The sequence below is a fragment of the Centroberyx gerrardi genome, chromosome 13 (genome assembly GCF_048128805.1).
Source record: "Centroberyx gerrardi isolate f3 chromosome 13, fCenGer3.hap1.cur.20231027, whole genome shotgun sequence".
Lineage (NCBI taxonomy): Eukaryota > Metazoa > Chordata > Actinopteri > Beryciformes > Berycidae > Centroberyx > Centroberyx gerrardi.
This window is the reverse complement of record NC_136009.1, coordinates 25,246,193-25,258,401: the sequence shown is the minus strand read 5'-3', so window position 1 is coordinate 25,258,401 and position 12,209 is coordinate 25,246,193. Positions and strand designations below refer to the sequence as shown.

General features: G+C 42.7%; 1 protein-coding gene across 5 annotated transcripts in view; it reads right to left on the bottom strand.

The window, feature by feature from the left end:
• The window catches only part of LOC139917806 (rho GTPase-activating protein 12-like), a 67,987-nt gene that overhangs the window by 17,807 nt on the left and 37,971 nt on the right, over positions 1 to 12,209 (bottom strand). The gene's annotated exons all lie outside the window — the stretch shown is intronic.

Below are 12,209 nucleotides of genomic sequence, written 5' to 3'. Positions count from 1 at the left end.
AAACTGACTATCGAGATGTATCCTGAACATTGGAAGGACAGTCTGTCCTCCAGACTCATCCTTACAATAGTAAACAGGGCACTCTGGTGACATTTTCACCATAGAAAACGGAAAGAAAAATGGAAAAGCAAAAGTGGAAAGAAAAGTGGAAGAAAGTGAAAGATGTAGGGGCACAGGAAAGAAATCACATCACTAATTTGAATCCCACATTGTTTTTCAATTTCTTGGGCTTGCTTGACTATATTATTAGAATTGTATACTACTAAAATGTTAGCACTGTAAACCCCTGGATAAATCAGTTATCATGAACATGCAAAAAAAACAATCCACTATGAAATGAAAGAAAACCAATCCACCCTAAAACAGAATTCATATATGGAGAATAAAAGTTCATTTCCAAAATCCTATATATCCATTTTGTGAAAAATACTCAAGTCCCGCATTTGATACTGCTCAAATATAAAGGACCCAGTCTCTAGAAGTGTTATGATTTTATCAATAAAAAAATAAACTTTTGATACTAATTGAACTGTTAAAATCATGAGCATAACTGCCAATTCTTTTTAATTTTGAATTTTTTGTCTGCTAACATTTCCATTCCAAAATCTCTGCCACACTGCAGAAATATTCCAGGCCTTTGCCTACCCGTTAAGCAGGGTGTGAAATTTGGACTAACCACCGACTAAAATGTTGTTTTTGTTGTTTGTCAACAAAAAAATAAAAAAATGTTTGTCAACAAAAAATAACCCACTAGTTTGGCAGGTAACCACATAGTTGGTTACCTGCCAAACTAGTGGGTTATTAAATAGTAGAAAAGGCTGGTGAATTTGGGGATGTACTGTGGTTACAAATGGACAAAAAAGTTAGTTCCCTATCCTGCTATCAAGGCTCAGCCAAACAACAAAATCAACACAACCTGTATTAAGTCTAACTGCAACATCTCCAGAGCTTTAGCGCTGGCACGCCCCGTCTAATAAGAGAACATCCTTCTTTCAAAACCCTGACAAACGTCTGATCCAGTCAAGGGGCCGTTCATCATGATTATTTCATGTTGGCATTACAAAGAAGCTGCGTGGTTGTGGACCGGGTCATAAATAATGCCAGCGCCCCGAGGCCTCCGAACACGCCGCCTGTGATGTTTTTATTGCAAGGGGATCAATAGGGATGAAATATGCAGGAGATGAGCAAACAGCTGGAGGAACCAATGAGAATCGACAGTTCAGCGGAAGTCCTAGAAGTTCAATATTGTACCACGACACAACAAACTAAAGGTGTAGAGCGCATAATAAAAGTTCTTCTACCGGCATTTTTTTTTCAAAGTCGTTTTATTTCATTTTCTGCAGACATGACAGTTATAGGACATGACAAGGTGTCTGTAACAGAGGAACCAAAAACCCACATACCCTCCCACACCATATTGGTCGTGGCCACTAAAAAGAAAGGATAAAATAAAAATAGATGAAGTATAAAGTGAAATAAGAGGATGGAAATAGGTTTTTTTAATTGTTTTTTTTTTTTAATGGGACTGACGAGCCTAAATGTTACAGAAGACAGTTTATGACCGAAAGATTAAATATTTGAAAGCCGAGACTAGCTGTGAAAGTTTCTCAGCAGCTTGAGCAAAGCACTAGACCTCAGCGCCCAGCAGCAGAAGCCTGCAGTAGTACCGGAGAGTTCAATGACTTCAGTGTGTGAAAACTGTATGAGTGTGAAGCAGGATGCAGCTGAAAAGTGCAGCCGCGCTCAGTAAGTAAACGCATTAAAATAATAAAATACCTTGGGTGGTGAGCCACAAGTAAACACATCATCGTCTCCCTGTGTTGTGAGCGGATGGAGCAGACTTCTCCTGAAACAGATCATGGTTTCTGTCCCAGCTAACTACTTCGGCTGTCCGTCTCGTATATTGCAGGCAGTTTTCAGCACTGGCCACACTGTTCTGCAGACTTGCCGTACAATGCTGAGCGAACATGTGATTTAGTGCATGCGTCTGTCAAAGGGGGAAGTCCTGGCTGTCAATCGACCGTTAAGAAGCCAGTTAGGCACTATCCCACTTCAGTGTTACCCACAAAACCACACTTTTCCCATGAGGTATTCTAATTTCAACTTCACTTAAGTGATAGGAAACTCAACTGCCGCTCTCCACAAATACGGGTAATAGGGGGTTTTCCTATTGTAAAACTATTTTTACACAACCTTTTCCCATCTACCGGCCACAGCGGCTGGTGGATTTAAAAAAAAATCAGCAGCCATTTCCAATATTTTACCGGGCAAAATTATCTTTACAATTCAAAGGTACCTGGCTGGAGTAGACAAACGTCCAGCCCCAGCCAGTCTGTCTCCTGTATATGATACAAATGCATGACAAAAATAGAACAATTATCAGTATTTTTTTTTGTTATCAAAATGCCTGAAGGAGGCGAGGTGTGGGATGGAATGTAAAAGTATTAGGTAACCTCCTCTTCCACTTATTAAATCCATTTCATCCAAGGGAAGGAAAGAGGTAGATGAAGGAGAGGAGAAAGAGGTTGAAGATGGATTTTTATGTCCTGGATGCAGCTCAATATCAGGAGGGTGTGCTCATATATCATGGATTTGGAACGGGTTTTATGGGCCCCAAGGTCCTGAAACCTGCTCTACTTATAAAAGGATCATGTAAACTTTCAGTTCAAGCAAAAACATGAAAATCACCAAAACTGCAGTAACAAGGTTTTCCCAAGACGGCAGCAGTATGCGCTTCGTCAAAGTATGGCGACCTTTACGTAACAAAAGGTTGTGTTGCCAGGTTGGCTCATTAAAAATGCGCGGGGTGTTTCTTAACTCCATTACAGCAGTGGTATTGGCCTGAGCAGCTGGTCTGGACATCTGGTGTGAACAGATTGACCGTCCGATCAATACTAGACTGGGAACACTCTAAAATCACTGAACCACAGTAGGACATTAAGAAGTTGACCTCTTACACTATGGGAGCTGCTCTTTGAAAGTCTGCAGTGTTTTAGGTAAGGAATGACATGCAGATTTCTGCTACTGCGACTATTGCAGTTTTTCATTTTTCACTTTTCATTTCACATTTTTATCTGAATTTAAATAGAACATGAATTGATCTCCATTAAAAATGGGTTTTTACAATGCAAAATATGAAGTGATTCTTCTGTGTTTTAGCACCAATAGATTCATTTAAAGGGTAATTCTGGTAATTTTCAACCTGGGCCTTTTTCCCCCTAGTTTCTGCCATCGTGCTGATCGATTCTCATCAAAATTTCAGCAATTACTTCACTCCCCTGGTTTCCTTTAGCAGTGCTCCCTGCACACCGAGAGGAACGTAGAGCACTAGAGTGAAGTAATTTACCAAATTTAGATCAGAATCGATCGGCATGATGGCAAAAGCTAGGGAAATAAGTCCCAGGTTGAAAATAACCTGAATTATCCATTAAGCTCACTTTGACAACTTAATGTGAAACCCATAGGGAAATTCTCTTTTCTCTTACTCCCCCTCAGAGGTCAGGGTCAGCTACAGAAAAACACCACAGAAGCTTGTAGGGATTCAGTGCAAGTATATGTCCCTGATGTTTCACATAGTCCAAACCTTCTTGGAATTTATAAATTTTTGTCCGTAGATAGCTACAACCAGCGAATGAGCTAGACAGTTAGCTGTTGTTGCTCGGGGAATCAAATCAGAAGACAGGGAGTGACGAAGGGGGGGGAATGGACAACTTCACAGATGAATCAGATCCTCCGCGTCCCTGCCAGCTATAGCAGTTTAGCACTTCCTTTCGAAGTTGAAGACAAAAATCATCGCGCTCAACCAAGATACAAAGAAATGGGGTGCGTTCAACAATCACAGAAGTCCAGTAGATATAAAGTTGTTTGCACACCCAAATCTGTCAAGGCGTTTTTTTAATCCAGCTTCTTTTAACAAACAAGAAACTCTGCTATTTGCTGCTGTTTGTTAAAAGAAACTGGATTAAAAAACGCCTTGACAGATTTGGGTGTGCGAACTACTTTGTATCTACTAGTACTTTCTTTCCCCCAGACTAATGAAAACTTGATCCAAGCCAGTGCCTGGTTGTGGGCTGGTGGGGAGGGAAGCCAGTCATGAGTTGGAGAGCTCAACTGGATTAACAGTTAGGCTACACAATCTGACCAATCACAACACTGACCAGTTAACCTAGATGTCAGGCTATGTGGTAACCACACACACACACACACACAGCAGAAACCGACTGGAACCACAACACAAGCGGTCGCAGATACTGTAGTTACGACACACTGCACTGCAGCAGCCAATTATACAGCTTTGATAGTGGCTTAGCATACTCTTAATTTCCCATTTCAGTCCAGAGCAGGGGGTTAATGGCTAGAGAATAGGAAGGGACAGAGAGTGACGCTGCCAATTCCAGATAGGAGACCTGCACAGTCTTATCTGTACTGCCTGCAGCTCTGCAGCAGCATAATAAATCGACCGGGCCGCTGTTCTTCAGCGGCAGATAAACCACATCAATGCCAGAAAGACAGAGTGGAAGAAACAGAAAAAGAGAGAGAGAGGGAGAGAGAGACAAAGGAGAGAGGGAGAAAGCTTAGGACTCGGCTTCAGGCAGTGAATGTATCAGAGCTAATATTAGACAGAAATGGCTGCTGATGCTTTGGCGTCACATACTTTATATTTAGGTTAGTCTAGTGTGAGATGTAGAACGCAGCGCTTGCTTTATGCTAAGTTGTTACCCAAGTTGGCATAAAGTTAAGTTGACTCCAGCCTCCCAACACCAGCTATAAGGGCCAAGTACTGGACCTGAGGGGGGCAGGGCTTTTTCCATTGCAGCCCCTGAAAAAACTCTCAAAACTCACCTGTTCACATTCACAATAGCCTGTAATTTATCATTTTCTTCCTTGATCTTCTCCATTTTCTTTAGTTGCTTAGTTCTTTCCCTTTATGTCTGCTTTTAAGTCTGTGTCTGTATACTATCCGATATATTTTTTCAGTTTCATTTTTTTTTAATCTGATGGCTCTTATTGTTGTTTCTATATTGCTATGAGCCATTTTATCAGCTGAACGATTGAAGATGAGGCTATCCGCCCTCTTTTTCCACACCTTTTTCAGTTTTCTAGGTAGCAGAAACAAGCTGAGATGTGCTACAAAGAAGGCCATAGTTTACCAAAGAGGCAGGAAAGCAGTGTCCTTTAGGTGGCAGTCTGACAACAAAGTTTGTGCAGTGTTAGAGGGAGGGGCCAGTGGCAGAGCAGGGGCGGCGCTGCCCCCTTCCACCTCGCCTCCCCTTTCCTATGTGAAAGATCAACCTGCTCTACTGCATACCAGAGGAAGCTGGGGCATGCAAACACAAAACATACAAACTAGTGTCAAGACTGCTCGTACTTCAAGGCCAGCCTCTAAGAGTGTGGGTTAATACACACAATGCATGTCCACACATGTCCAAACACACACACACACACACACATAAACACACCTATTTCTAAATCACTTCCTTGTCCATTCGGGATTCAGTTTCATTGGCAGAGGACCAATGCAATGATTTACCTATTTAAAGCCATAGCGTAAGTGTTAGAGAGGGACGAACACTTGTGGGCGAAGTATGGACTGTGACTGTTGTGATTCCTGCTGTGCAACCTGTCCCGCTCTCCACCTACACATTTCCACCGCCATATTACGCAACGTAGTTTGGATGGAAATTGTTTGTTCACATTTTCCTCGTTGGCTACGTTCACACGGCAGCTGAAAGTGTCCCAATTCTGATTTTTGTTCCATCACATCCGACACAGATCTGATCTTTTCTAATCCGTGTGAACAGCTGCAAGTCGCATTTTTTAAATTCCAACCTGGACCACATGGATATTTGGCACAAAAATCAGATACTGAGGCATGCAATCTATGCTACTTGTATCTGAATGGTAAAACCAGAATTTGTCAGAGCTGATATGATAGTAAGTACATCTTGCATCATTCTCCTGAGACAGTTTGGGACATTTTGGCAGCTGGACTGCGTCGAGACACAACAAAGGAAAGAAAGCCAAATAGCCGACTTGATTGGTATTTGGGAAGACTCCTCAATCCAGTCAAAACTCAAAGGCATATACGGGAACCGAAATGTCTTCAAAACAACAACAACAACAACAAGATTTCCTTAGTAAAGTAAAAGTAAAAAGCAGGAGAAGTGTAGGTATGAAAACAGATGTGATGTTATTTGCTATCATTACTCTTCGCATGGCTTTTCAACATCGCCACGCGTTCATATTGGTATCAGATATGGGCTCCATCCTAGAGAAGATATAACCTGTCTTCCAAAAAGAAAAAAATCAGATATAAGCAGCAATATAAGCAGCAATTAGAAGCCTAGACACAGATACATGCCCTCTGGTTACGGGACGGTGACCATGCCACCTACAGACGTACAGACACCGTTACAAAAGACACAACCTCCATCTAAGTCAATTGCGAAGACAGTTAATATATCAGGGGCCAACAGTTATATTGACAGCCGGGTTAGCGACAGATGACCAATGAGATCAGCCAGGAGGCGTGACAGGGCCTGATAGAAACAGGAAGAGAGGAGATTCTATTAGAGGAGGCTGTAAACATGGGGAAGGGCCAGGCTGTCGTTCCTGATAAGATTAGATCACAGATAATGGGACACACTCGGTGCTCAGAGAGCCATGGTCTGGGTGGAAGAGATGAGCTGGGTTCACACACACCGACTGATTATAGATTCCTTTGATTTTATTTCAGGTATTTCTTTTTGTTACATATTTAGTCTTTTTTTCTTTCATTTTTGAGATTTGAGGTCATCATGTTTGCTGTTTTCCAATTCAGTAGCTGTTTGATTTTTGTTTTTTTTATGTGTTGGTACCAGTTTCATTCAAGTCCTTTATCTTATTTAAATCTCCCCTGCATGACATATTTGTAATTTCCATTTATTTGTGTTTACTGTATCCATTGTACCCAATAAATACAACCTAACACCTAAAATGCCCTGGGGGATGGAGTACGTAAGTAAGGGAGAGGGAAAAAGAAATTTAATCAGGGAAAAAAATGTTAACAATGATAAAGGTGTGTAGGGTGTTAATCAGGAACACAAAAAGAACAGTAGAACATTATCAGGATTGAATTGTGTTGTAAGTCGAAAAAACCCTGAAAAACCACATGCCTGTAAAATAGATGTCCATTATAGCCTGGTGGCTCATTCAGTCTGGTCTGAGGTAATCCCAGTAAATGTGACTGCGCTGAATAATAGGGAAGAAAAGCCAGCCGCGGACAAACACACTGCAAGTCGACACAAAAAGGCCTTCAAACACTGGAACCACCCTAGGCAATTACGCAACTACAGAGCAATTACATTCAATGGGGGAAAAGAGCAGACAATGCAACACAGGGAAAACATTGGCTTCAGTGAATAGCCTGGGGTGAGTTTGTGTCCTGAATGACTTTATGAGGCTCAGAGCGAGCTACACCAACCCAACACGCCAGAGGCCACAGGCCACCTCACAGGCGCCTGGATCCATCTTTAAACAAGTAAACATGTCGTCCCCCGTGAATGATGCAGGCGCCTCTTGGGCCAATCAGTAACAAGATGCATCAATCCTTGTTAGCCATTTTCTGTGTGTGGGGGATCGATTTTCTCCTAACGAATCACTAGTAACTGATGATATTGATCGAGCCAATCAGCGCCCGCAAAGGCGCTGATTGGCGCGATTGTTTCTCTGAGCGAGAACAAGCCGTTGACTAGAACAACATCAGACTCTCTGAATCGCTCGACAAAATCTGAAGAGTGGGCTGGACGCGATTCAGGAGTCTGGAACCAGGCTATCATCCCTCCAAGTTTCATCAAATGATAGCCTTTCACAGTTTGAAATTTGAGCTTTCATTATAGTGCCTTCATCGGAATAATCAGTGTAATGTTTTCAATCGCCACAACGTTTCAGCATAATCGGACCAGAGGTGAAATATCACGTCTGAGGTAAAATCCTGGAATACAGTGCGAAGATGCATCATCCCTCTAAGTTTCGACAAAATCAGACCAGTGGTGTCTGATGTATCATGTTTGACGGACGGATGGATGGACACTCAAGCTAACTGTAACTAACTATGAGGTGTTTTGGGTAAAAGCGTCCACCAAATGTCATATGGCATATGCTGAGGCTTCTTGTAGAATTGTCCTGACAGAAAACAGAGTTCCCGCTGCGACTGTACACACTAGTTACCCAATTTCAAGTTTAGGCTTAACTCTCCATGACAGCTCCCACAGTTGCTCTCTAAGAGCGAAAGCGCTGAACTATCTAGTGAGTGTGGCAGGTGACTGGCCATCAGCCTCCCATCACCTCGACACACTTCCATGTGTCTAGTTTGTGACAGCACGGATTTCTTCAGCACAGATGCAAGGTAAGCTTCATGAAAACGTAGCAAGGAAGGGGCAAGTATAAGTTCTCACAGTAAAGGGAAAAAAGTGATCAACAAGTATCAGATCAGCACACTGTCAAATGTCAGCTGTGTTTAGGCTACCTTCTGTGCTGGCTCCAGGTAAATTTTAAATTAACTTGAGTGTAATTTTTTCCCCCCTCGGTATGCTTCCAATGAGAGTGTGTTGCACTAAGGCTGATTGGGGTTTGTCTAGAAGTTAGACCCAACAAGAGGAAAATACATAACTTGTCCTAACTATTGTTGGCCTCCCAGTCTCTCATTTTCTTTTCTCTGTAAGCAGCAAGTCTATTAAAGATAAGCCCCATTAGCTGGTTGGCAGACAGCACTTCATCAATGCACTATTACACAAATTAACCATGCTGCAGCTCTGTGTGTTTAAAGACAGACGGTTAAGTGCCGCTCTGTGTCCGACAGCTGTGGACTTTATTATCCGGCGCATTGCAGCGGGCTTTCACTGTTCCTCCTCTGAATACTCCTCTATCTCTCTCACACACACACACACACAGAGCCAAGTCAGTGTCTGAGACTACAGCTGCTGCTGCCGATTTATCAGTGTGTGTGGGAGAGAGAGAGATAGAGAGAGAGAGGGGGAGAAAGGGAGAGACAAGGTGTCTTCAAGTGAAGTGAATGAAGTTAAACTAAAGATTTTATCAAACCTTTTTAATGCCAGTTAGAGTGAATTGTAAGACCAATTTCGCAACTTAAATATGAAAATGAAAACAACTGTACCACTATCAGAATATACAGTATATGACTGGGCTGATTTCTCAGTGGAAAAAATACCTTTTAAAAGGTCTTGAATTTAGATATGATTTGCGACATTTTAAGACTTTCAGGACTTTTTCAGGACACGTTCCAGAGTGAGTAAAAAGATCTTGATCTCAATGACACTGCCTGATTAAACGATAAATGAAAAGTGCGTGTCTATGTGAATGTGAGTTTGAGTGTGTGAAAGAGAGTAAGAGATCAAGAGTGACAGAGAGACAGAGAAAGAGAGAGTGGTTAGTGTTGGCACTTCCCAAATTTAAGATGGCATGAAGTTGTCCAGTGGTGTGTGTGTGTGTTTTCATATTACAGAGGCTCTGAGTGTGTGACCATATGTTTGCGTGTCTGAACAGCAGCTGGCTGGGTGCTGCTCTGCCCTCTCCGAGGGGGACAGGGGTTTTCCCTCCAGGCTGGGTCATGATGCCTCATCTCACCGCCAACGTTTTTCAAATGGTGGATATCTCATTTTACAACAACACTCTTCATTTACACGCACTTCACTGACGCTCTTAAGGCCAAATTATATTTCTGCGTCGAATTGCCACTGTAGCTACGGCTAGACGGCAGTGGCGTTTAACAGAAGTAATAACAGAAGAAGTAGTAGTGTTTACATTCTCTGAAGTAGGGATGCACTGATGCCACTTTTTCAATGCCGATACCGATTACGAGTATGAAAGTTTAAGTATCGGCCGATACTGAGTACCGATCCGATCCGTTACTTTTACTGAACAGTGCAGGCTTACTTCCTTAGTTTGGGGTCAATGGACAAAATTATTGAGATAAAATCCTTGTTTTTCCCACTGTTTGAGAAATACAGGCTTCTATGTGCCACAAATGCATAAAATCAAGACAGTTTGCTTTTATTTCTTACATGTTACTCATGGCTTTCGGTATCAGATTTTAGTCTTGGGTAAAATCTCCGATACCGATATTCCATTTTAGCCTGGTATCGGCACCGATACCGATACCAGTATTGGTATCGGTGCATCCCTACTCTGAAGCTCATGTTCTGGGATATTTCTCACCACAAATTCAGTGACATCTGGTAGTCTTTATAATTCGGAGATGAGGTGGATAGAGGTAGGAGGAAACACGGGGTATTGAACCTGTGCCCTTTTTAGCTACAGGACAGTCTCTCTAATCACTAGGCCACCCTGCCACCCCCTCATCTAGTGGGTCAGCACCACCACTACCACTCAAGTCAGGACTAATGACCCAGCCATACGATGATGAATCATACAGAATACATGCTGAAGGCACAGACTTATTTCCAATGGGGTCCTTGAGTGTAACAACAGCTCATGTTTACTGTGATGGTAAACATTATCTAGCTCAGGCTAGATTTCCATATCTGACAAGAGTGAATGGCAGCTAATGGCTTATCCTGAAGGGAAGAAAACGAGCGCTGATATCTGCAACTATGCTGACTGTGTGCAGACAAACCAGGAAGAATGCAAAGTAGGGGGACAACCTAGAAGACTGACACAAACTTAAAAAAAAACACACCGGTATTATACTTTAACGTAGGGTTTTAGAAATCTGCACCTGCCAGAAGCACAATGCATAAAATAAGTATATGAAGTAAGCTAAACGAACTCCCTTAAGGGTCAACACACACAGGCCCATAGCATTGTTCTCATTCTGACCACAGTAAGCAAAATGCAAAGGCAATGCAAAAGATGAAAACAACATTTCACACTTTTCCAATACATTATAAATGGCTGTATAACATTCTCAGAGTTGACTTTGCATAAGTGAATGATCAGTGAGTGCGGCGCTGTGCTGTGTGTGTCGTCATTCGAGGCCGAGGAGCAGAGCGGCCTGAGGGGACGCAGTGCAGCGAGGCAGCTGACGGCTTCAACCCGATGATTAATCCGCTCATAATACCTGCTACCTGATTGGCCGCTGCTAATGACGCTAATTCTCCAGCGCAGTGGTTGGCTGACGGCCCGAGGGCACGGGGGTCCACTAAGGACAGCAGGAGTGTGGAGGAGGGAGGGGGTGGTTGGGGGGGTGCTTGTGTTATGTAAGAGGGGAGCAGGTGGACAGGAGTGGTCACTGCTCAGGACACATAATGCAACTGGATGTGACTTAGGAAGATGCATGCGTGTGTGCACCTTTCCCCTCCAATTTGGGATTTGTGGAGGATTTAATGTTATTATTGAATGAGCAAACAGCATTAACCTGAAAACGTTACCGCTGGGTGGAAACCTCATATCTCCAAAATGTCAACTTTTCAGGAAATAAGAAAAACAGCCTCGCTCCTAGCTTGACCACCATGTATTTTTAAGTTCCAACGGGGTTTTGAAAGGCTTTCATCAGCCCAACAGTCACAGAATTGTCTCAACCCATAGAGGAGCATGTTATCTTTCAGTTGCAGTTAAAACAAGAAAATCATCAAATTTGAATTTCAAGGTTTTCACATGACAACAGCAAAGTAACAATATAAGTCTGCCCACAATCTTGGTACAAAAGCACAAGATTCTGTTGAGATTCTCCACTGCCCTTTGGTTTTATCTCTGCCCAAAATATATGGCCTATCACATCACATCAGGGCTTAAGACAGTATCTAATCACCACCAATGGTTGTTTACATCTTAGAAGCCTGTTATCTTAATCCAGCAGCCTCTGAGCTGAGGACGATGAAGATATGAGGCAGAGATACGGAGACTCTCCGCTGTCTGTCCTGTCCCACTACTAGGTTAATGCCAGTCCCAATTTCCCCCTGTGGGCTTAGACACCACTAATCTGACTCTGTTCATACTGTACATGCACACCACCTATTAAATAGAGTGCTTTGTGAAAGTCCTGAGCTGAGACACCCAATTTACCTCGTGCCTTTATTTAAACCGTTTATTTATCCTGGGATGGTTTTGTTGAGCACGCAAGCTCTTTTTTCAGCAGCGCCCTGCTTCACATAAAGTTACACACACACACTCAGACCTGGGAGCCGCCCAGTACAGTTTTCTACTGTTTCTATTGAACAACTTCACTGGGGAAGTTGAGGGTTAAAAACCTT